Source organism: Neophocaena asiaeorientalis, unplaced genomic scaffold, assembly GCF_003031525.2.
Source record: "Neophocaena asiaeorientalis asiaeorientalis breed wild unplaced genomic scaffold, Neophocaena_asiaeorientalis_V1.1 scaffold396, whole genome shotgun sequence".
Taxonomy (NCBI): Eukaryota; Metazoa; Chordata; class Mammalia; order Artiodactyla; family Phocoenidae; genus Neophocaena; species Neophocaena asiaeorientalis.
Window position 1 is genome coordinate 2,041,414 of NW_020172455.1, and position 23,621 is coordinate 2,065,034.

Genomic DNA, 23,621 nt, shown 5'->3' on the forward strand with positions numbered 1-23,621 from the left:
CACACACCGCCTCCAAGTAGCTTAGCAAGTCTGGGTATGAGGGGAACAGTGCTAAAATTCGAAGAAATTAAGAAAACGGGAATTGTTCTCTCCCAGGAACATAAAACTCATGAAGACAATGCCCCCAACTAAATTCACTACAAACGCAGTTTAGGTAACAAGCTCACACGTTTCTTGACAACAAACAGGCCATGAAAGATAAAGGATAAGTAGGAAAAATAGAAATTGCATAAAATTGGGGGTGAGTACAAAAAAAAAAAATGCTGCCTGCCATTCTGGTAAACAATGAATGTCGCCCCACCATCAAGCCACCCGCCACTGCAGCCACCCCAATGGTGCACCCTGAAGGAACTCAGGATGGAGAAAAACAGGATACTGGCCCTAGACAATTACAATCTATTTCAAAGAATTCGTTTCAATGAGCTCAGATTCTTGCATCTTCCCAAATCTTTAACTTGAGATGTCTGGGGTTTTGTCATTAGCAGTAATTTTCTTTTTCTTTTTTTTCTTTTGCGGTACTCGGGCGTCTCACTGTTGTGGCCTCTCCCGTTGCAGAGCACAGGCTCCGGACGCGCAGGCTCAGCGACCATGGCTCACGGGCCCAGCCGCTCCGCGGCATGTGAGATCTTCCCGGACCGGGGCACGAACCCGTGTCCCCTGCATCGGCAGGCGGACTCTCAACCACTGCGCCACCAGGGAAGCCCAGCAGTAATCTTTTGATGTTCAACTAAATTTTTTGTTTTCAGCAAAAAATTCCTCTATCCACTGGCTCCCCCACTTACCTCTCTGGAGCACCCAGGCTGTTAGTCCTCGACAAGGTCACAGATAAACATAGCTCTCCGCTTTCAGGTGCACATATGTGTTTAGTCAATGGGGCTCCAAAGGCCTGGATGTGCTCACCTTCCTCCGGCACTTGTGAGCTGTGTGCATGGCGGCCGGGTCTTCACACGGCCTCTCTGATGAGGCCTCGCCGCTGTCACCAAGAGCGAGGTACAAGACGGTGATTTTGAAAAGGTCTTTGCCCTTGGAAAGCACAGGCCAAACGTCTGCCATTTCTTCCCTGAGCAAATGACTCGATAAGTTGGACTCAGTCGTGGGCTCTGGGTGTGACATGCTCACAAGCGTTCACACCTTCCTCCGCTACCCCTCCTCGGGGCTACAGAAGGTCAATCCAAAACCTTCCCCCACAGTCCTCAAGGTCTAAAAGGTCAGACACCCTCCTTCATTCAGTCTGGGAACTGAAGACATCTTCGGCACTTCTGTCCTCAGGATGACTCATGGCTTCCTGGAGCGAGCCTGCCGGGAATCCCCCACCTGTGCACGCAGCCGTGTGGTCTGTCACCTCTCCCCTCACAGCAGGTGCCTAAGGGACTCCCGTGGACTCTGGGTTTAAGGCACATGCAGGGAGTGTCCTGGTTGGAAAACCAACCCAACATCACGCAGGGCGAGGCCTCTGACTTTGTGTTCCTGGGACCGGCAGCAGGATTACACCCCCAGAAACCCAACCAGCTGCTGCGGCCTGCCAGCTACTCTGGTCAAAGGAGCGCATCTGAGGGACTTCTCGATATCCACCGAGGGGATATTTACTGGCAACGCTAGGCGAAGACAATAACGCAGCAAACCGGCATGACACAAACCTTTTTAAACCTGCTGTCCGTTTTCACACACCATTAAGGTTGGTCCACTGTCCTGATGGGAGAATCATCAAGAGTTTAAGTTGTTTGCTTAGTTATCATAATGATGCAAGGGATATAATTTTCCCAGTTTGCAGAGAGTCTATATATAACCTGGGCAGGGGAAGGGGTGGAAGTACATCCAACCCAGGTTCAGTCTATATCCGACACTATGACAATCCTGCCAACCTCCCGTATGACTTGATGGCCCGACCTACCTATGGGGCAGCGCGTGCAGACTTTAAATTATACCTGCGGAAAGGTAAATATAACGCACGGCATTTAAAAATATATTCACTTCTCCAACGGGGAAGGCAAAGTTATCCACCACGGTACATTTTAAGAGCTGTATCTGCTGGCTTGGAAATTGGTCTCCTTGCTCCAGGGGTATGTCTGTGCTTGCCGGTTGGTCCAGGAGCGGCAGACCAGCCTCATCCTCTGACATGTCCAGGTGGCACACGCAGGTGAGCAGAAGGTGCTCAGGGCAGGCGCACAGGCTCGGCTGAGCCCTGCCACCAGCTAATAGGGCCATGCCCCAGGGACCTTGCAGCTCTGGAAAGGGTCTCATTACTTTTGAGTTAACGAAGAAAAAGGGCAAAGAGATTTTACCATTAAAATCTAAATTAAATGCCCATGGATAAAACCTTCCCCTCCTCCTTTTTATCCAGATCTACCTCAAGCATCTGAAAGTCACCTCTGAGGACTGGTGAGTAACTAGCCAATCCCACCCCTTCCCACACACGTCCACTCCCCCTGCACCCAGCAGATGACACAAAAGCTCACCTGTGCCCGGCACGGGGCTTGGCACCAGCCAAGGCTAATTCCTGTCCTGAGAAGCTGGAAGTCTTACATCTTAGCTGGCTCAGTTACTGAACAACTGAACATGGACGTCCATCTATAACCTTTCTGGACACTGAAGAATTTGCCCTGGGAGAGAGCATCTGCCACTGGGCGTATTTAAGCCATTTGGCTTTTATTAGCTAGGACCATTCTTCCTCGAGGACACGATAGAAGCTGCCTCTCTGGGGTTCTCCCCACAGCTCCCTGAAGCCCCGGGACGTCTCTCTGTTCATCTGAGGACGGCTGTGTGACTGCCCCTTGTGCCCTAGCACTCCAGCCGGGCCTCACAGGGATGGGTGGGGGGCCTCCACCCATCACCCCTGGCTGATCTCCGCTGAGCACATTCCAGACTCTGTCTCCACGTCTGGGGTCCAAATGTGAGGTCTGATCAGCTCTGAGTAACAACACAAACACCGTGGTGCTCCGGAACTGGCCAAGATCACATTCACCTGCGAGGTTACGAGGCAAACGCTGGTTTTCACACAAAGCATTAAAAAAAGACAATTTCTAAGAAATTCCAAGAATGATATTATGACTAATAAGACTTACATGGAAATGAAATTGGTTTATAAACAGCGTATCTTCCTCGTGCTATTTACAGTAACGGCAAAGAGGAAGTCTTTCTTCAGAGCACTGCACATCGATATTTATCAGTTGGCAAGTGTGATAAATTATACAGACCAACGAGGAAGTATGACTTAGGTGCGGCATGACGCAGGGTAAACAACGCCAGACTGGAAGTCCAGGTGCCTGGGCTTCACGCCCACCCCTGCCGCGCGGACAGCACACGCTGGGGCAGGTCCCTTCCCCCTGGCCAATCTGGACCAGGTGAGTCTGGCAGCAGCTGCCCCATGTGTTAGTCCGACCATCTTTTTTTTTTTTTTTTTTTTAGACCGGGGCACGAACCCGTGACCCCTGCATCGGCAGGCGGACTCTCAACCACTGCGCCACCAGGGAAGCCCACGTCCGACCATCTTGAACGTAGCACTAAGAGAAACTTCGTACGCAAGAGAGCAAAATTCTGTGTCCGTCAGTACCCCTGGGGATGCGGGGACTTTATTGGCACGCCAGTGTTCTTCAGGAGGCACTCTGGTCCAAAGTAAGAAAAATTCACCAGAAAAACCTGCAATGCTTTTGAAAAGCTTGCAGGTCACACTAATATCAATACTTCCTGACAAAAGTGATGAAGCAGCAAAACCAGCCCGCCCTGGGGTCCCCGCGGCAAAGCCCTCTCTGAATTAAGCAGGTCCTGCCCATCACAGCTCAGCTCCAGGCCCAGGGGAAGGGCGAGCCAGCTGCAGGCCATCCTGCAGGACGCAGGGTATATGGCAGGAGGCGTGGGGCCTGAGTGTGCCCAGGATGCAGGGGGCTGCCACTCTGCAAAGTCAGTCAGGAATGCGGGCGTCCAGAATAACTCCAGACACTCAGCAAAGACAGAGAGGGAAGGCCGAGGAGATTTTCTCCTCCTTCAAGGCCGCCCACAGGGGAGGAGCCCCACACTCTGGGCACACAGCAGATGCACAAACCCGCCAGCTACCCCAGTCTCGTACGGGTCCAGGGGGCAGCGCTGTGAACACTTGTCAAGATGAGGGAATGGAGGTCTCCTGACTTCTCACCTCACTGTGACACCAGAAGAATCAGCATTTCATCCAAAATTGGCCGAATTCTTCTCCAGGGTTCACAGATTGCCAAGAAACACTGCTTTCTTGGAACTTCTGCCAAAATTCAATACCCCAGCCATAGCTCTCGTAACCCTGTGGCTTTGCTAATACCATCCACCTCTAAAATATTAATGTCAATTTAAGATGGCCTCAGACCAACCCAACAGAAAAATGAGCAAAAGAGAGAGAGTTCACAGAGAAAGAAGTCCGTTTGGTCAAAGATATATGAGAAGATACTCAATCTTATTCATAATTTAAGATATGCAAATCAAAGGAGGCCGTTCAGGTGGTCCAAAATCAAAGCATTTTGTAAAAGCCTGAGGGGTTGGTGAGAACAGGAGAAAACGAACACTCACCACTCCCTGCCGGAGGGGTAACAAACGGGGTAAGCATTGTGGCAATAGCTGTCCTTTTTGGCACACACCAGCAAACTCCAGCAATTCTTCTGCTATGTACAAAACAGTAATCAGGGCACTGATTATAATAAGGAAAATTAGAAACAAATATCTACAGGACTTCAGTTAAGTAAATTAGGGACCACCCACACCATATAATTGAATATTATGAAGCTGTTAAAAAAAAAAAAGAGAGGGAGAGGTAGTTCTCCAAATACTAACATGAAAAGGTATATATACTGTGTGAAAAAAGTACAAAAATATTTATAATATGAACCCATTTCTAAGAATTACATTTATACATATTCTCATATGCACAAAAAAATTACGGACTGACGTACATACCAAACAAGGTTCACAGGCTCACCCTAGGGAACAGGCCTGGGGAAGGGGAGGAGACCTTCACTTTTCATCACAAATATTTCCAAGGCGTTGGTTCCTGGGTTTTGTTTTCTACATGTGCATGTACTGCTTTAACGTTAATTTTTAATGACCTCAGAGAACTGGGGGAGGGATGGCAAACTCTGGTCTGCTCGGTGTCAGGGTCTCCCCAGCACTGAAACTGCTGGACAGGCGGGGGCGATGCGGGGTGGTCCTGCTTTGGTCGGAAGGGTCAGATGGGTGACCGCTCCTCCAGCGCTGGGATTGTGCAATGCTCCGATCTTACAATCCCGTGTGATGAGTGTTCTCAGGTCCTTGCCAAGGAGCACAAAAGGCCTGGGTGGTGGAGGGTGGAGGCAGCTGAACTACCCCGGTGGCCAATGTGCTGGAAAAACAGGCCCAGGTTTAGACCCCGATCCCCCAGCTCTTGACCCCGCAACTCACGAATGGAGCACAGGGCTTGCAGCCTCTCTTTACACCCCAGCAAGGGCCCTCTGTCCAGGTCTGTGTCTTGGCCAAAAAGAAAGCCCTGCTTCTGTGACTTCTGCGTGAACCCTGCTCCCTCCACCCAAATATCACCTGGACGCTCAAGAGTGCTGCCTACAGCTCAGGGGTAAAAGCTTGAGCCGCAGAGGCAGACAGCTGGCCTTCACCTCCCAGCTCCACCACCTGCTAACCCATGACCATGAACGACTGACCGACCCCTCGGCCGCCCAGTCTCATATCTATAAAACGGACGACCCTAACAGCACCCACCTCATAGGATGGGTAAACGTGGAGTTCTTTTCCAAGTGCACGGCCAAACGAAAGCCAGGTGCTAACCCTCTGGTCACACACGGCACCAAAGGCCAGACTGTGAGTTAAGGCTGCAGCCTGACAGCGCTTTGCATACGTCAACTATTTAGATCGCACCCTCCCAAAAAGACAGGGCCAAAGAATACTACTGGTTGAAATTAATACAGAAATATCAGAAGGGTATGGTTAGATTCCAATAGGCTGGGAATACATTTCCATTTTATCCAAAAATCTGAGCCCAAAGGCAACCCGAAGACTGGGCCACAGGCTGGAGTGATGCAGAGTTCACCGGCAGGAAATTCTCTGGCCAAAGCGGGGAGCTGCCTTGTGGGTGGCCGGTCATCCCACGACCCTCGCTGCTTCTATCTTTCGTAAACCAAAGGTGGATGCCTAGAGAGACCAACCAATGCAGAGGAAGATTTCACCAAAAAGAGAGAAGACACGTGTCCAAGGAGATAACGGGCCTTCCGGGAAGGAGGCACGTGGTGGAAGCGTGCTGATGGGCGTCCCAGGAGCACTGGGCACACAGGGTGTCTCGAATGCAGGGTCTGTGGTCGGCAGGCAGTCGATGCAGAGCCATGACTCTGCTCTAACAACCTGTAGCTCTTTACTCGAAAGCCCAGCATTCAGCAGCAGGAAAAAAGGTTGTCGCAAGAATCCCAAACCTGCTCAGCGTGTTGAGAGATGTGGTTTCCATCACCGGCGCGGAAAAGCATCCTCTCCAGACGGAGCCCTGTCCCTTCGCCCAACACCTGACACACGCAGGCCCCTCCCCGCACACCAGGCACTGGGTCTCACACACCCCGCTTCCCTCCACCAGAGTTTGCACGCGGGGGCACACGGGCACACACACACGCCATCTCAGCTAAACAAGTTTCACAAAACAATACCTAACCTAAGGTTAGTATGTCCAGGTCTGGGATTTTCTCATCTATTCTATTTCACCTTTTCTAAAATGCCCATGGGCCTACTAAACTGATTTTAGGACCAGAGGGTGACAGGCGGCACTGTGAAGAATACTGGCCTGTGCCAGTATTCACTTCTTGTTGCTTAAATAAAAGGTGGGGCGGGGTCAGGGGGGAGACATGGGAAGAGGAAGGAGAAGGGGCACACAGGGAAGTGTGGAGGACACAGGACAGGGGGGCAGGTCACAGTCTCCCTGACACCCCCCCCCCCACTGTCAGGAGGGTCTCCCAGCCAGGAATGAAAGCAGGTGTCAGGCCCCTGCTCTTTCTAGACCCTCTGCTCACAGCTTAGAAAGCTCCCGCTGATGGGCTTTGCTCGGACTTTGCTCGACTTCTTTTCACAAATCCCACTCCGATTCTGAGTGAGTGGGCTTCGGGAGTAATAAACCCGGCCAGGGTTCAGTGAAACCTAAGAAGTGGGACTTTGCCCGCCCTCCCCAGGGCACTCGCCCCAATGCTGACCGGACACTGCGGCCTCACATGTTCCTTGTCACCTCAACAGCCCCCGGTTCTCATGGCTCAGTCACGCTGAGGAAGTTGAAGTGCAAACAGGTCAAACCACCAGCCTCGGTGTCCCAACTGGACCACTGTCTCCTAGGTCTTTTTCAAAATGCTCCAAAGGCCATTCCCGTCAACAGGCCTTCCCTGGAATGAGCTGCCTGCAGTGTCATCCATCCCCATCGGCACCCCTGCCCAAATCAATTCATCACATTTAGGTACCTTTTAGACCTTGAACCCAGAAGAGAAAGGACCCAGGGGAGGCCAACTCACAGTGTGAGAGGGGGACCCACAGCGCTGATTCACAGCCCAGAGGCCCGAGTTAGGCAGGACTGTCCCAACTCTACAATTAGCCCTCCTCACTGGCACCCTGCGTTCCTCCCTTAAAATAACAGTGACCACAGGGACCCCGCATTCTTTCCCAGGGGCTCTTGTGTATCTCAGTGAACACGTTTACCATAACTTGCAAATGGGCGTGATTCTCTCTTCATTGCCTAGGAGAAGAGACACTCAAGAGACACTCAAGAGAATGTGTCTTTGGCCCAAGTTACAAGCGGGTAAAACTACAAAGCCAAGTTCTTTGCACCAGCCTGTGTGCGCCATAGGCCTCAGGCCCTTCCTTTGAAATCTCTCTCCATCTCCTGCCCTCCACCCCGCCCTCTGGTCCAGGGCCCTGAACACAGCTGATTGGGTGGGGGGCAGGCTTACAGACTTCCTTCTGGCCAGGCTGGCCACACTACCCCCTCCCAGGGCAGACTTCCCAGCCTTTCCGAGGTCCCCTCAAGACCAGGAGATCCATCGGTGCCCCACCCGAGTGCCCAAGTTCTCTCCCTTGCAACAAGACTCAGCAGCTTTGTCCTCTGCAGCCATTCTTTCCCAGAGTGCTGAGATTTTGGGCAACTGAGACCCGGGATGGTGAAGGCACCTGGGCAGGGCCCCACTGCCAAGCTAACGCAGAACCCAGACGAGAGCCCAGGCCTCCAGGCCCACTAAGTTTAGGTCCAGGGCTCTGTCCAGGCCTGGCTCCACACCATACAGCCCTCCACACAAACAAGCATAAAAGCTCCAACCACACACCCATACACAAAAACACTCAATAATAAAACAGATGTCGGCAGATGTGAATGAAGCATTATCAAAATACAGAACCGGAAGACAAACTCTTAGATTTCCACCATTTCTGGGGGGAAGACGCGTACGTGTGTGTTTACTTCTCAGTTGCTGTACTTTCCGCAGTTGCTTGCTTTAATTCATAAGACCCAAATTATAGAACAGGGACAAACAGTAAATTTCACAAGCACCCCCCCATTACCCGCCCCCTCCCATAAAAACAGTTGATAAGCTCATGTCTCCAAAAAACTCCTCAAAACTACTGGGCTCTAAAAATTCTTTGAATTAACACGGCCAGTTGTTTTAGTCAAGTTCCTGTTTGTTGGTCAAAACCGGGTTGACACCTACGTTCTCCAGCCACTACCCTCCACGCAAATGGCCAGCCGGTCATCTATACACACCCCTGCTTCACGGCACTTCAAGGTATTTCCAAAACACTACTTTTCATCCTACATTTTCCCCACCTTCCCCAAAATAAAATTATTCGCAGGGGTATCTGATGGAATGCCTAGCATCCAGCAGGCTGCAGGAAAGGTGCACAGAAGCTGGCAGAGGAGGGACCAGACTGTATGTAATCCGAGAACCAGGATTCCAACCCGGGCTCAGCCTGCCGCCCGGCAGCTGTATGACCTTGGGCACGTAAGTCAACCTCCCCGAGCCTGTTTCCTCAACAGCAAAGCAGGAATCCCAAATAACCCACCCCCACCTCCCCGACCAGTTTCATAAAAGTCCCCGGCGCTAAGCAAGGGCTGCTTGCTGCCCAAGTACTACCCACACGTCCTGCCAGGACGGAGTCCCGCGGCCACCCTCGAGTTCGCCACGCCGATCAAGGTCAGCCCTTTGGGAGAAGGCCCGAGGGAAGCTCACGAGGCCGCCGGGTCCCTGGGCCTGTTCTCCGCCTCCCTCCCTGAAACACTTGCCCCGAAGGGGCCGCGGGGACAGAGTGTGGTGCCCGGGCATCACTTCGTTCCGCATCCCCCGGCCGGCAGCGGCCCGACCGCGCCCCCCGACCCCGGGCGGTGCCCCGCCCTGCCCAGCCCGGCCCCGCAGAGGCTGTGGCCCCTACCTCGGCGGCGGCCGGGGTTTGGCCGGGGCTCCACGGAGACTCGACACGGGAGGCTGGCGGCGGGGAGGTTGTTACCTTGCGGCGCCGCACGCTTGGCCGCCTTTGTATGCAAACACCCAGCCCGCCTGGCGCTCGGGGTCTGCGCGGCCCGGCCCCCGGGGGCGGGGCGAGCGGGGTGGCGCAAGGGGCCTCACGAGACTCGAGGCGCTCGGCTGCTTTCAGGGCCCGCCCAGCCCCAGGCGGCAGAGCCTCCCTCGCAGGAAGTGCCGGGGCAGCCCGCCCCCTCCTTCCTCGCCTACCTTAGTGCTCTTTACTGAGCTGAGATGCAGAAGGAAGACGGAAGATGCGGGCTCGGAAAGAAATACGAGTGCAGTTCTGGCCACTCTAAGACTGGGATTTTTTCCAGACAACCCAGACATGTCGGGAAGGGGAAGGCTTCTGGTGCTCGTTGAAGAAGCCGGCTGGCTCTAGGTAGAAGTTAAGGGTCATCTGTTATGTTTCTCTGCTATCCGCATTATTTCCACTGCATCTAAACAAGTCCAGACTCTGCAGGGAGAATTTGTTTCCAACAAGCAATGAGGAGAAGACACTAGATCACGTTTCAGTATAAACTGAGCTGGATTCACGAAAGCCCTTTGCCCTGCTGATCCTGCCCTGGCTGGAGTCCCCCTGGGAGGGCCCTTGCTGTGCTGTCTGCAACCAAGCAGTCACCCAGCTGTGACTCAGCCAGGACAGCTGAGGTGATCCCCTGGGCCAATCCCTGGACCTGCTGCTTTCAGCCCAACTCGGAAGAGGAGAAGGAAACCACCACCTGGATGAGTAAACTTGCTCCAGCCTCTGGAGGAGGAAGGAGGGAGGAGTGATGCCAGGGCAAAGCTATGCAAGCACCCTCGATCCTAAAAAGACTCAGACTCGGTTTCACTATCTGGAAAATCGGAGGCAGATCCACTTTGAGGATGGAAATGGCCAACACGTGAAATGCATGGCCTTTGCTAACTTGAAAGATTTTGAAGTTCTAGAACCGTATACATTAAGGAGTGGTGATTCCCAGGATCTGTTCAGTGCTTAGCCCAGCTGTGATACAGAGACTGCCCGGCTTGCCCAGCCTCAAGACCCGGCAGGCTGCTGACCTTCCTCCTAGGAGGGACACCTAGAGAAGGCTGATGATGTGTAAGGCTAAACAATGACAACTCCTCGACTGTCAGAACTTTTCTCTACATAGAAAAGCGACGAGAATGATCTAAGCCGCCCTATTCCAGCTGGAAATCTCCATCCTTCTATCCAGTGACAATAACAATCCTGGGAATTCTGAAGTTTTCCAGATTAACCACCTACACAATTGAAAGGGCTCTGCAAGGGGGAGGGGAGACAGGATGGTGACCGACCGCCTCTCTTCACCTGAGTCTCATGAAACAATACAGGTGGGTGTGCAATTGGCTCATCTCCTGACGGTGACAAGGGCGGTTAGCTCTGTAAACGCCCAGGGCAGAAAGGACAATGAATTTCCCCCAGAGGGCTATACTTTATCTCTGGTGCCTGACTTGGTCTCCTAGGGAGGGAGGGAATCTCAGTAGGATGCAAGGCCAGGGTTGGGCTGGAGGTCTTCAGCACAGGCACTCCCTTGCTCGAGGCCTCAAGAATCAGATGGGAACCAGGGACCACCCAGTGTTGCGCCGCCCCCTCGAAGGGCAGGGCACAGAGCAGTGTGGAAATCCACCGGAGGTGGAGTGGGTCCCATCCCAGCCGGGTGCCCGTGGGCGGGCTAACCAAAGTGAGTTTCTTGCGGGAAGAGGCAGGTATGAGAGGTCCTGGGTTCCACAGGAGGAGGAGGGAGAGTACACCAGGGAATGCTTGGAACCAAAGCACAGAGGGCCCACCCCCAAATTAGGGGGAGGATCATAGATGAGGGCTGAGGCAGCCAAGAGGGCAAAAGAAGTCGCAGGGAGATTAAGGGGAGCGTCTGACAATTGGCCACAGCTTGAAGGCCACACCACCCTAATTCACCCTAACAGATACATTAATTAGACCGCGCAGTGCACCCTCCCCTGGGCCACGCGCTGGGCAGAGTCCAAGACTCATGGGACTCAGGTACACCGTGCAGCAGGGAAGCAAGGAGAGCCCCCAGCCTCAGGGCAGAGGGAGACGCAGGTCCCCCACTGGCCGGCGGGCCACACTGCCTGGCATGGAGAGCAGTCACCACCCCCGCAAGCCCCAGCCCTGTCTGTCTCCCCGCCTTCATTCAGTATTCATGTGTTGAGTGCCGCCCTGTGCCCATGCTGAGCGGTGGGGGCTCCAGCGGGGACCAGGCCAGTCGCGGCGTCTGTCCTCCGTTGAGTGTTCAGTTGGGGGCAGTAATGTCGGTCGATGGCACAGATACACATAAAAATTGTTACCCTATTCAGTGCCACCATGAACTGACCCGTTGGACATGGCTGCGGGACTTGACCTGCCCGGCCCCAGAGGAAGAGGGGCAGGTGCTAACATGCACTGCTCTAGGCCGGGTGTGCAGACCGACGGGAGGAGGCCAGCCTGTGCAGAGCGGGCTGGCACCTGCAGGGCTTGAAGGAAAACACCCCCCGCCCCGGCCCTGCACTGCTGGCCTCTGATGGGGGAGGGGGAGCACGCAAAGTCCCTTGACCGCCCCGGCAGTGGCTCCCCACCTGCGTCCCGGTGATCAAGCGGGGCTGGGACATCCTTTCTCCCCTGGCCGCATGGGGAAGATTCCTAAAGAGTCAGGTGAGGACAAGAAATACATTTTTGCTAGGAAACCACATCGTTCTCTCTTCCTCCTCCACAGCCAGGCCTGCAGGACCCAGGTCTCTAAGAAGCAGCCCTCACACCTCGGAAGGTATGTCCTTTGGTGTATGCGTCACACACACCAAATGTCTGAGTTTCGCTTTATAGCCTTCCTCCCTCCCTGTTTTTACCCCAGCCTTGTAGTGAACAAGTGTCTCTCCTTTGCCAGGCCCAGGACTGACAGTCACTCCGTTTGGTCTGGCACAAGCGTTTGCCAATGAGAACAGACATGTAGCACAGCAGAGCAGGGTCCTGCTGGATTCTGGAGAAGGTTGGGAGGTGAAGGGACGAGGAGAGATGAGGTGGCAGGAGTGAGGCCACTTAGGGAACCTGGGACAGTGACTGGTGACTGGTATGTTAATCATTGGCAAGGCCATACTAGATGAATCTACCTGAGAAGAAAACATATTTGGAATTCAACTGGGAAATGCATCTGCTACGGACTAAATGTTTATATCCCCCCAAATTGATATGTTGAAGCCCTAACTCCCAGTGTGATGGCATTTGGGATGGGGAGGGAATTAGGCTTGTAGATGAAATCATGAAGGTGGAGCCCCACCAGAAACCTGGACCCCAAAGGGGTCCAGCCTCTGACCTCAGTGGTCCAGCCTCTGACCTCAGTGAGGGAAGCTGGCTACAGAATAAGATCAGCTTCCTGCAAGAAGACACTGTGCCACCGACCCATGGGCTCAGGGCCAGCCCCCAGGTCATTGCTCAGCTACTAGAATTTTCAGCTGATAGACCTTTGTTTGCACCCAGTTAAGATAAAATCTTCAATGCTAACTGATATAATCCTTTGTCATCTCTAAACAAACAATTAAGAAAGGAGAAGGGACAGGATTTGTCAACAAATTCTCATATCTGTAAATATGCAGCATTTAAACTCGCCAATAGCCATACACATTGGCATCTGCTCGTTGCCTGGAGCCTAACTAAACACAACTTCTTTAATCGTTGACCTAGAACCTGGGGTTGGTTGAGGAAAGTCACTCTATACTCAAGGGCTTCAAGTCATCGCTCTCATCATCTCTTGTTCTTAGAATAAGTAAAATTATTCCGAATTGGACATTCTCACCCACTCCTAACAAGGTAAAGCAGTGTTTACCGGGAAAACTTCTCACATATTAGAATCACCTGGGTAACTGCTAAAACTCTGGATGCCCAGACCAGCCACGAAAACTTCTCACATATTAGAATCACCTGGGTAACTGTTAAAACTCTCAATGCCCAGACTAGCATTCACATCAGCTAACCACAGTCTCTGGGGGCAGGACCCAGGCATGGGCACCGCAGAACTCCCCATGAGACTCCAGTGCACAGTCACGTTTACAACCCAGTGTTCTCCGAGTCCACTTCCCTTCATCCTGTACCCTGGCCGGCTGCCCTTCCCTCTCTCAAAGCCCACCATCTCCTCTCCCAGCACCCTGGGCCAAGGGTCAACATGTAATTTATGTTCCTTCTAAATGTCCTTATAACAGAACCCATACAAGACAACTCAAGTAGATTGAGTGAGTGAGTGTGTGTGTGTGTGTGTGTGTGTGTAGCATGATACATTGAAAGGGGCCAGGGATTCCAGCAATGGGCCTTGAACTGTGGCAGATTTCTCTCTGTCCCTCACTGTCTTTCCACTTGCTTAGCTCTGCCCCCTTCCCCTCTCCCAGCTGCTTCCTCTGCTTCCTCTCCAGGGTTTCCTCCTACACACAGCTCACCAGGTAGCTGTTTCCTTCACATGACCACCTACCTCAGTTCCCCTAACACCAAAATTTCAAGGGAGAAATTGTATTGACTCGGGTCATCTCCCAACCTACAGTACAAAGTCGCAGGTCACTAACATGCTAGGAATGACTACCTTTGCTTGTCCATCCCTGGTCCAGTGCTCCCCAGTTCTGCTCATATCTGCTTTTCCATCACCTCGCGTACCCCAGACACAGTACTCGACACTGTAGGAGAGAGAGCCGTGAGCCAGACATGGCACCTTCCTTCAAGGCCTCCGTAAGTCTGTCAAACATCTGAGCCTTGATGTCAGGGAGAACTGAGGGAGGAAGAGAAGCAGGTGCTATGGAAGAGCGGAGAAGACCGGATCAAGCCTGATGGGAGACGCCAGGGCGAGGGGCTCCACGCTGGGCTCTGATCCCAGCTTCACCTCTTGCTAGTTATGTGATCTTGACCTCCCTGACCCTCAGTTTCCTTTTCTACTGAACTGGGGTGAAATATCTGTTTCACGGGCTGTTTGAAGGAGTAAATGATCTAAAGTACTTAGTGCAATGCCTGGCACAATATACATGGTCCACTCTGGTGAGTTTTATAATAGTAATGATAATTACTACTGCTATTATTATTTAGTTTGAACACTTAGAAGCCTGATACGGAACACAGTATCACATTTGGGGCCTTCAGGTTGGGGAAGACTCCTGACCGATGAAGTGTGAGTGGGAGGAGATATTTCAGGCCGAAGGACCAGCACGGGGAAAGGCCCCGTGGAGGCATGTGGGAAAGTGGGGAGCTTGTGCCCTGTGGCTCAAATGTGGCATTGATTCCCCAGTTTGAATGCAAGAATGAATTCATACCCGTCTCTCTTCCGTGGTGTCCAGTGCATGCTGGGCCCCCAGGGAGGTCTCAGAGGAGACGCTGAATGACTGCTGAACTGATCGGCTGGGTTTAGTTAGCCTGGGAGAGGGATTAACCACTCCGGAGACTTAAAGTCAATTTCCTGGATTTTAAAGCACACGTTCCTTTGTGCTTAGGAGGACTAAATTCAATTTTCCCTTAACCCAAAGCAGAACATTAACATCACACCTGAGCAAAATGACATGCACCTACGAGGAGCATCAAAGATGATGGAGCGTCCACATCGCCTCCTCTGGCACCCATGGGAACGCTGCCTCAGTAAACCTCTGGCCTCTCCCTCCACCCTTCGTCCCTTCCGTTCTGTGAAAGGAAGTACGGAGCTGTGACTCAACTGCTCCTTTCTGGTGTGACGGTCAGTACAAACCAAGACAAAATTCCATCTTCCCTGGTGCAACAAGGGAAAGAGGTTGCCTGCCCCTCCCCCCTTTCCTTAGCACGTTTACTATTGGACACTTACTACACATTCTTTCTCTGCCCCTTTGAGAGTAAATCTTAAAAAGTAAATCTTTCTAAAAGCTAAATAAGCCTCTGGGCACCTGTACAACTCAGAAATATTCCTAGCACCTGGCAGCCACCTCTCAGAAATGTAAACAGAAAGATGGCGCCCCCATCTCCCAGCGTCCCTGGGAGGGCAGGCACCTAACTTTGGCAGGTGTCCTGCCTCGCTCCACGGTGCAAAACTAGCTCTTGTCACAAAGGAACTAGAAGTTTCGTTTTTCCTTTGGATAAAGGCAATAAGCTAACACAGATGGCCACCCCGTTACCAGGTGAACCGTGTGTGACAAATGGTGCTGTCAGGTCCTCTTACTGAGGACTGGTTGTCGTTTAACCCGAGAACACATGTCAGCCTGCCTACATGAACGTGTGAAATCCCTTAATGTCTTTGCAGTCTCTTATTGGATGGCCTGGTTTGATGCTTATTCGATAATTAAACGCATTTCTTTGTCGTCTCCCTTTGCGGAGGTTTTCTGGGCTGGGTGGAGATTTTGGTTTTTTTTTTTTTTTACATCTTTATTGGAGTATAATTGCTTTACAATGGTGTGTTAGTTTCTGCTGTATAACAAAGTGAATCAGCTATACATATACATATATCCCCATATCTCCTCCCTCTTGCGTCTCCCTCCCTCCCACCCTCCCTATCCCACCCCTCCAGGTGGTCACAGAACACTGAGCTGATCTCCCTGTGCTATGCGGCTGCTTCCCACTAGCTATCTGTTTTACGTTTGGTAGTGTATTGTGTCTCAGCACCGGCCTGGCTGTCCTCAGGACATAGCCTTCCTGCCCCTTGGTTCCCCCGAGCCAGCACAGGGAAGCGTGCGGTGTGCGGCAGCCAAGGTTAACTCACGAGAGAAGCTCTACAATCTGCTTCTGGTCACAGGTCAAGTGTTACTGCTGTCCATCCCTCATCCCGCAAGTTCTCTCTCAAAGCATGCTAGGAGTCCAGAGGATCCACGGAGAGAGGGCACAAATTCACGAATTCAATGTGGAAAAAATTAAATCTTCATTTCACTAACTTCTAACTCACATTTAGTAGCGTTCCCTTCAATTATGAACGTAGGGCAACAACACACAATGGTAGCGACAGTTCCTGAGACCAACGCCACCAACTACAGATCACAAATATTTTCACACCGCAACAAAGTTGTTGATGACATTGAGAAATATCCTAGACGCTCATTACTACTTAAAAATGTTGGTCGTTATTCGATCTGCTGCTCAGGGACAGGGGAACCAAGGCAGCCAGACCTCGGAGAACCAAGGACGGGAGGCAGCCACTGGGACTTAGTCAGAACAACAGAGAACGTCTCCCTCCGCCACCCCACACCTCCGAGCTGTAACAGGAACAACAGCAGGGTAACAAGAACAGCAGGGAGAGGAAGAATAACAGGCAAAGGGACCCTCTGTGAGGCCCAGTGCAAAGGGAAGGTCTAAAGCTGAGAGTCAGGCAAGTATTTCTTGGGCAAACCACACCCTGAAACACAAGGTGTTCCCACAGGAACTTGAAGGGTTCAGTGCACTGAGGGTAACCATAGCAACAAGGAACCTCAAGTCCAGCCCAACTTCTACCCAGGTTAACTCCCACCCCCACGCTAAGGGCCTGCCAGGAGGAAAAGTGGGTCCATTTCTAGAGATTAAAAGCAATTTGTCTAAGTTTCTACAGTTCTACCAGGATGTCCAGCTTTCAAGAAAAAACGAGGAGGCAAATGAATAGGCGAGATAACACGCTTCCGAGAGACAGTAACAGTAAGAGATGAGATGTGACACGGGTGTTGGAATTATCTGACTTGCATTTTTTAAAATCTGATGTATAGGGTAAAGTGTCTAATGCATAAGGTACACAATATGCAAGATCAGATGAGTTCACTGGAGAGATGGAAACTACAAGAATCTAAGGAAAATGCGAGAAATGGAAAATACAGTGATGAAGATGAAGACTGTCTTCAGTGGGCTCATTAATAGACTGGACATAGTGAGGAAAGAATCAGGGAAGCTGAAGTAAGGTGACCAGGAACAGCCAAACTGAAACACAAAGAGTAAAAGGGAGGAGAAAAGAAAGAAATGAGCATCTGCAGTGGTGGGTCAATGTCAAACAGTCTAGCATTCATGTAGCAAATGCCAGGAGAAGAGAGTGAGATAGCTGGGCAGAAGAAATCTTTAAAGAAATTCTGGCCTAGAATTTTCCAAAATGAGTGAGAGACACCAAACCACAGATCCAAGAATCTCAACGATCACCAAGCAACCATATTCACACACACACACACACACACACACACACACACACACACACACACACGCATGAACATAGGCATATCGTATTGAACCACTGAAAATTAAAGGAAAGAGAGAGTCTCAAAGGCAGCCTGAGAAAAGAAATTACACAGAGGAACAAGATATGAATTACAGCATATTTCTCATCAGAAACCATGCAGGAGAGCCAGTGGAGGATCCTGGCAGACATGGGGTGCAGGTTAACATCTTAGGTGATGCACGGTGACACCACGTGCCCCCGATGGAATGCACTGAGGAGGCGTGTCCCCTCTGTAACCTTCTTCCCGACAGTAGAACAACTTTATCTGATCCTGAAAAAACACCAGACAAACCCACATCGAGGGGCTTCCAACAAAGTAACTGACGAGTACCCTTCAAAAGTGTCAAGATAGTGAAAGACATGGCGAGACCAAGGAACCGTCACAGACCGGAGGGGACTAAGGAGGCAGGACAACTCAATGCCATTGAGGATCCTGGACTCGATCCTGGAACAGAAAAAGTAATTGGCAGAAAAACTGGCGACATTTGAATAAATTCTGCAGCTTAGCTTGAGAAAAAATAGATGACTGGTTCGATATTGCCACATACGCTTAGTTCCAAATGATTGGCAAAGACCCAAAGGCCCAAGGAGTTAGGGAGGAGTGCTGGGAGAGTTCTGGGTGGAAAAAGGTGCTACAGGCTGTGCTTAATTTACTTAAGCAGATGGGGTCTGATCCAGACCTTGAAGGATCATTGCATAACAAGCAGTGGAAATGAATAGAGAAGGGATTCTGCAGGGGTGGGAGGAAGGGGTGCGGGGAAATGTGGAAAGACAAGTTTATCGAAGTTTTGGCAGTGGGCAAGTCAGAAACGTGTTGGGGATTTGCTGTGCAGGTTATCAAAGAGCGAATACCCTCATGGGTTTGTTGAACAGTTAATATGGGCAAGCGGGCTGAGACCAGCACGTCATGGCCTCAAGTGCAGCCTCGTATCATAGTTGGTGTTTTTAACCACCTCGCTTTATGTCAAGCCCGTGCTTTAGAGGGTGGCTGTCAAGTACTTGTCATCCCTATTATATTAGAGAGTACAGCTCTTTGGGAAGCTTAGATCTGAATTCACTGTGAATAAAGATAGCAATAGATATTTTATATTTATGGTGAGAATTTCAACCAGCTCTTGATCCCTTTTTAATAAAAATTCTTTGAATCACGTTATCCATTAAAAAATGTATAATACTTGGTTCTTTTTGGTTTATGAAATATCTCTGTTAACGTGAAAGTAAGTAATTTAGAATTACGAATGAAGTGAACATTCGCCTACTGCAAAAAAAATGGCACTGCAATTGATGCTTTAAACTGAAGGCCCTGGAGAACCACTAAAAGCTTATAAGCAGGGAAGGAAATGTTATGAAACCTCCATTTTATGGAAATGAATCTGGCCAGGGTGGGCTGGCCATGCGGGATGGCGGGAAGGCGGGAAGGCGGGATGGCGGGAAGGCTGGGCGGCAGAAGACAGTAGAGGTAGGCGGCTTCTGCGATGGTCTAGGTATCCAGTTCCCGGGTCAAGCAATGATCAGGCATCAATTGTCATGGAGAACGGATGAAGGGACAACACCTTTCCAAACTCCTCGGGTTTTCTCAGGTAACAACACTAATCCCCACACTGGCTCCGGGTGGGATAAGTCCTGCCCCAGGCTGTGAAATGAGAGCCCTTAGAACTTCCCTGGAAGTGAAATCCTTCTTGGATGTAGAAAACCGGATTTTTCATTTGTTTCTGCCATCATCCATTAAAGAAGGGCAAGAGACCAGGGAGAGAAAGTGATTCGGGAGCTGTGCTTGCCTGTTTCCCAGCTGGGACCCTAGTGTGGGTGTCTGTCCACACACGCTGGCTGTTTGGAGAGGTCTGTGTCTACCACCCTATCCCAACTCAGAAACATAACAAAAACAAAGAAAGAAACCACTCTCCTAACTCCCAACGAAACTGCACCTCCTATAAATGCTTGTGTGCTGATATATTCATGACTAGCTGCTCTGGGCCTATACCAAGGGGAGGAGGAGGGAGCCAGGAGGGGGTGGAGGGAAAAGACAGAGTCACCTATTCACAGGGGTGCTGTGGGCTCTGCTTGGGTCCTGGTCTGGGAATCAAAGTTCCTGTCCCTATTGCTTTGTCCTTCTAATGAGAATTAGACTCTGGAGGTTCCTGTTAGGCACCAACTTGCAGGACTCCCTGAAAATACTCTCAGTATCACATGCCTGCATGTACATCTAAATGGCATGTCCCGTTTCATAAGATAAAATATTGGAAAATATTTGTATAAATAATGCACCACGGTTTACCATTCTTCAAAGAACTCCACAAGAAGGCAATCCGTGACATCGAACAGATGAGGAAACCCGTGTAACAGCCCAGAGCAAACCAATTCACAGAAGGTAGAATTGAGAACCCAAGAGTCTCGTGATAGGGCTCTAGTGTCCCCAGATTTCTGCCACTGATTCCATTCTTCTGTGGGTTCAGTGGCTGAGAAGCCAGCACGGGGGACATCTGGGCGTGTCGTGTGGGGATTGATACCCCATTGTGTCCACCCCCGCAAGCCAGCCGTTTACCTTCACTGCCAGCAGAAAGCCTCACCTTCCCCACTTGGAGGGCGTGTTGGCAGGACCCCATTCAACGTCCATTCATTTCATCTGGAGGTCACTGCTCATGGGAACACTGACCTGGTTGATTTTCCTCTTTCTCCTAGTTTTCTAGTTCCCCTCAGCCCGGGCCACTGCTTACGGGCTGTTGTTAGGACACACGTGGCTGGCCCCCATCCCAGCCTTACCCTTCTCTCTCTTTCCTCCTTGATCTTGCCCCTCAACCCGCCTCGTCCACTGCCATTTTCTCTCCTTCTCCACTGTCCTTTCACCCGTGCCCTCTGCAAAGACTCCGGGAAAAGCTCATTGTTGGGTGGCAGGATTCTGACGACCCCACTGGGGTTATGATGTCAGCATTTGGTGGGCTCAGGGGAGGAGAGAGAGGGCTCAGTAAGGCTGCTGCGTGGAGCTGGTTGGAGGCCAGCACTGGATCCAGAACGGAACCTAGTCAACGCTGGGGCTGATCGAAAGCTTGGAGCACAATGTGACCAAATTCTTCCATGAGATCAGATTTTGCCTGGCTGAATTCTGAGTTATAAAAAGCTAACTAGAAGGGACTTTTCTTTCACTCTAACAAAGTGAGAAGACATTGAGAGAGGAATTAGCATATCCATTTTTTATAGAGCATGAAAATTTGGTGTTATCTACTAAGTATACTAGTAAGATATTTATATAATAGACCTTTTTGCAGAAAAAGCATCAATTCCAAGAAATTTAAACTATATAGGAACCCTTTGAAATGCCTAAGTCACAGACAAAAATGATGAGTAATTACAGGATACAACTGTTTAAGTATTATCCATCAACTAAAAATAGTTTTCAATGGTGATAAACTGGAAAGTTATTATACAGTTAGACTGGAATCCTTTAAAATATGACAATACCGCTACACAGCATTAGACGTCTTTGCTCAGGTGTGACACAGTGAACTCAAACTTTTAGCTGAATCTCGAGGACCACCTTGCGCCCAGTCTTTATATCGGCGCTTAGGGTCACAGTGGGATTGTTTTCTCACAAGCAATTTCTTTAGGCATGACCAGAACGCCTACCACCAGATGTTAAACATCAGAGTAGAAGGTAAAACTTGGAAATACTGGTTCACAAACCATGGGCCTTCTCATTCTTTGGGAAAATCCAGAGTTACAGCCAGAGTTGGTCTTCCGGATGTACACAACCCGCTCACCCCTTCCCGTGTCTTCTTCAGATGGTGCTTTTGAATCTTAATGGAAAAGTCGCGTCTGTAAGACCAATTCTTAACAAGGAACAGAGTTGTTCCTTCCGTCTCTAGCTCATGGTAGCTTGGATAGACTTGTGGTTAAGGTAGAGTCCTGAAAAGGATGTTGTAGTGTTAAAAGGCTGAGCGGTAGGTCCCAGTAGCTGCGTGGGATTTGTACATTGCTCTGTTGACTTGTCACCATGCAGCCCAGCACGTTTCAGGAAGTCACATGCAAATCTAGCACATTCTGCCCTGTGTGAGAGAATGCCATTGGAAGCAGCAGTATCTAAGCTATCTACAAATCATGTCAACCAGATATGAGGCTCTTCTTGTAGTTTCTCCAGATCATGTCAACCCAGCCTTACCAAAGTTTGGAGGCTAAAAAACGTTGACTCGCTTCTTAAATTGTGATTCTCATCTTTAAAGTGTACAGTCTTCTACTGAGATATGAAGCCAGCATATGCATGGCCACAAGATTGCAGCCTCTGTGCCCCTCTGCCAGCCTCAGGAGAAGAAGATCCCGAAGCTTCACACCCCCCCAAACCTGTGATATTGGGCTGTGCAGATAGATGACTGTTAGCCTGAAACAAAGGAAGTCATTTTTCGTGGTTTTCTCTGCAGATCACGCCACACTCACAAAACCACATTCGGTGCCACCTTCATACTTGAGCTCCGGATGGCACCCGCCTCTCTGGAAGGAACGACCCACAACCTGAAAGGTGAGGCCAAACCACTCTCTAATAACAAAAGCTGTTTAACCTGCAAAAGAAAACCCATTGGCGGGGGGAACAGGAGATGGAAAAATGGTGGCCTAATGCGAGGATAGGATCATATCTGCCCGCAGATTCCAAAGGATCTGAAGGATGAAAGTAGGTGGATTTGTGATCGTGATAAAAAGACCGAAGGAGACAGGTAAGGCGTGTACAGAGACCGTCTGGGCTGCGTCTGGAGCCTGGGAGCTCCCATCTGGATCCCCACTTGGAACAGGGCTGTGGAGGGTTCTGAACGGGAGGCAGATCCAGAGTGAACTGCTGGATCTTTCGCATAACCAGTTTGAGAATTCTGGGCTTAGCCTCGCTGTGTCCCACCCGAGCAGCCCGCAGAGGAATGGTGGTCTGTGTAGAGGTGGGCAGGTCGGGCTCAAGACGCTGCCACCTGATTCTTCGGCTCCTGGAGTGAATTAGCTGCTCTCCACCTCCACCCCGCCCCCCAAAGAGGATGACCTGGTTCTAGGGAAGCTCTATGTTGGGTAAAACAGAGGTGAACGAGGCTTCTGCCCCAAGAGGAGAAAAGGGCCAGGGACACTCTGTCTAAAGGGATTCTGAGAGCAAGCTGGTTCCAAAAGCTAATTCTGAGTTTTAGATCTGCACCTGGTCCAGCGCTCAGGTTGCGTCTGTAAGGTAACCCATGTCCCCAGAGGGAAAGTGGCCCTCCCCAAGCTCCACACTAAAGTTGATCTGGGGGACTTCCCTGGTGGCACAGTGGTTAAGAATCCACCTGCCAATGCAGGGGACACAGGTTCAAGCCCTGGTCCGGGAAGATCCCACATGCCACAGAACAACTAACCCCGTGCGCCACAACTACTGAGCCTGCACTCTAAAGCCTGCGAGCCACAACTACTGAGCCCACGTGCCACAACTACTGAGCCCACTCACCGCAACTACTGAAGCCCGCGAGCTTAGAGCCCATGCTCCACAACAAGAGAAGCCCCCACTCACCGCAGCTAGAGAAAGCCCACGCACAGCAATGAAGACCCAATGCAGCAAAAAAAAAATTTTTTTTTAATTTTGTTAAAAAGCTTTAAAAAAATAAATTTGACCTGGGTCTTGGCCACACTCTGTGATTTTTTCCTCCCCAAACAGTAAGGACATTGGCCCAGTAAAAAAATCCCACAGAACTTTCTAGAATCTGAGGTTTCCTGGGCAGGGTGTGGTTCTGGGGAACTGGAGACCTGGGTTCTGGTCTGTGTTCTGCCACTTATAAGACCCTGCAGATGTCGCCTCAGTCTCCACATCAGAAAGAGAGGAAGTGGGAATGAGGACCGTCAGCTCTGGCCTGTCATCTACACATCTGTGCTGTGACTTCCTAGGTACGGACAGTCCTGCGTCGTCACCCCTGCCCAAGCCCCCAAACACACATGCAGTGTGATGATACCTGTCAGTCCTGGGCCCATGACACCCCAGGGCATCTCCGTTCATTTCAGAGGACATTGAGGT

General features: G+C 50.8%; 1 protein-coding gene and 1 long non-coding RNA gene across 3 annotated transcripts in view; one reads left to right on the plus strand and one right to left on the minus strand.

Annotated features, from left to right (window-relative positions):
- LPIN1 (lipin 1) overlaps nucleotides 1-9,481 on the minus strand; it is a 68,619-nt gene extending 59,138 nt beyond the window's left edge. Inside the window, exon 1 of the mRNA XM_024737700.1 lies at nucleotides 9,385-9,481. The gene's annotated coding sequence lies outside the window, so the exon portion shown is untranslated. The remainder of the gene's footprint in view (nucleotides 1-9,384) is intronic.
- Nucleotides 9,482-9,728: 247 nt separating this feature from the next.
- On the plus strand, nucleotides 9,729-22,968 carry LOC112394776 (uncharacterized). Of its 2 annotated transcripts, XR_003002211.1 has the most exons (6): nucleotides 9,729-10,805; nucleotides 12,182-12,232; nucleotides 14,961-15,160; nucleotides 22,027-22,124; nucleotides 22,250-22,317; nucleotides 22,915-22,968. It is a non-coding gene; the product is annotated as an uncharacterized LOC112394776 (long non-coding RNA). The 2 variants fall into 2 exon arrangements; XR_003002210.1 differs by lacking the exon at nucleotides 14,961-15,160.
- Nucleotides 22,969-23,621: the final 653 nt, after the last annotated feature.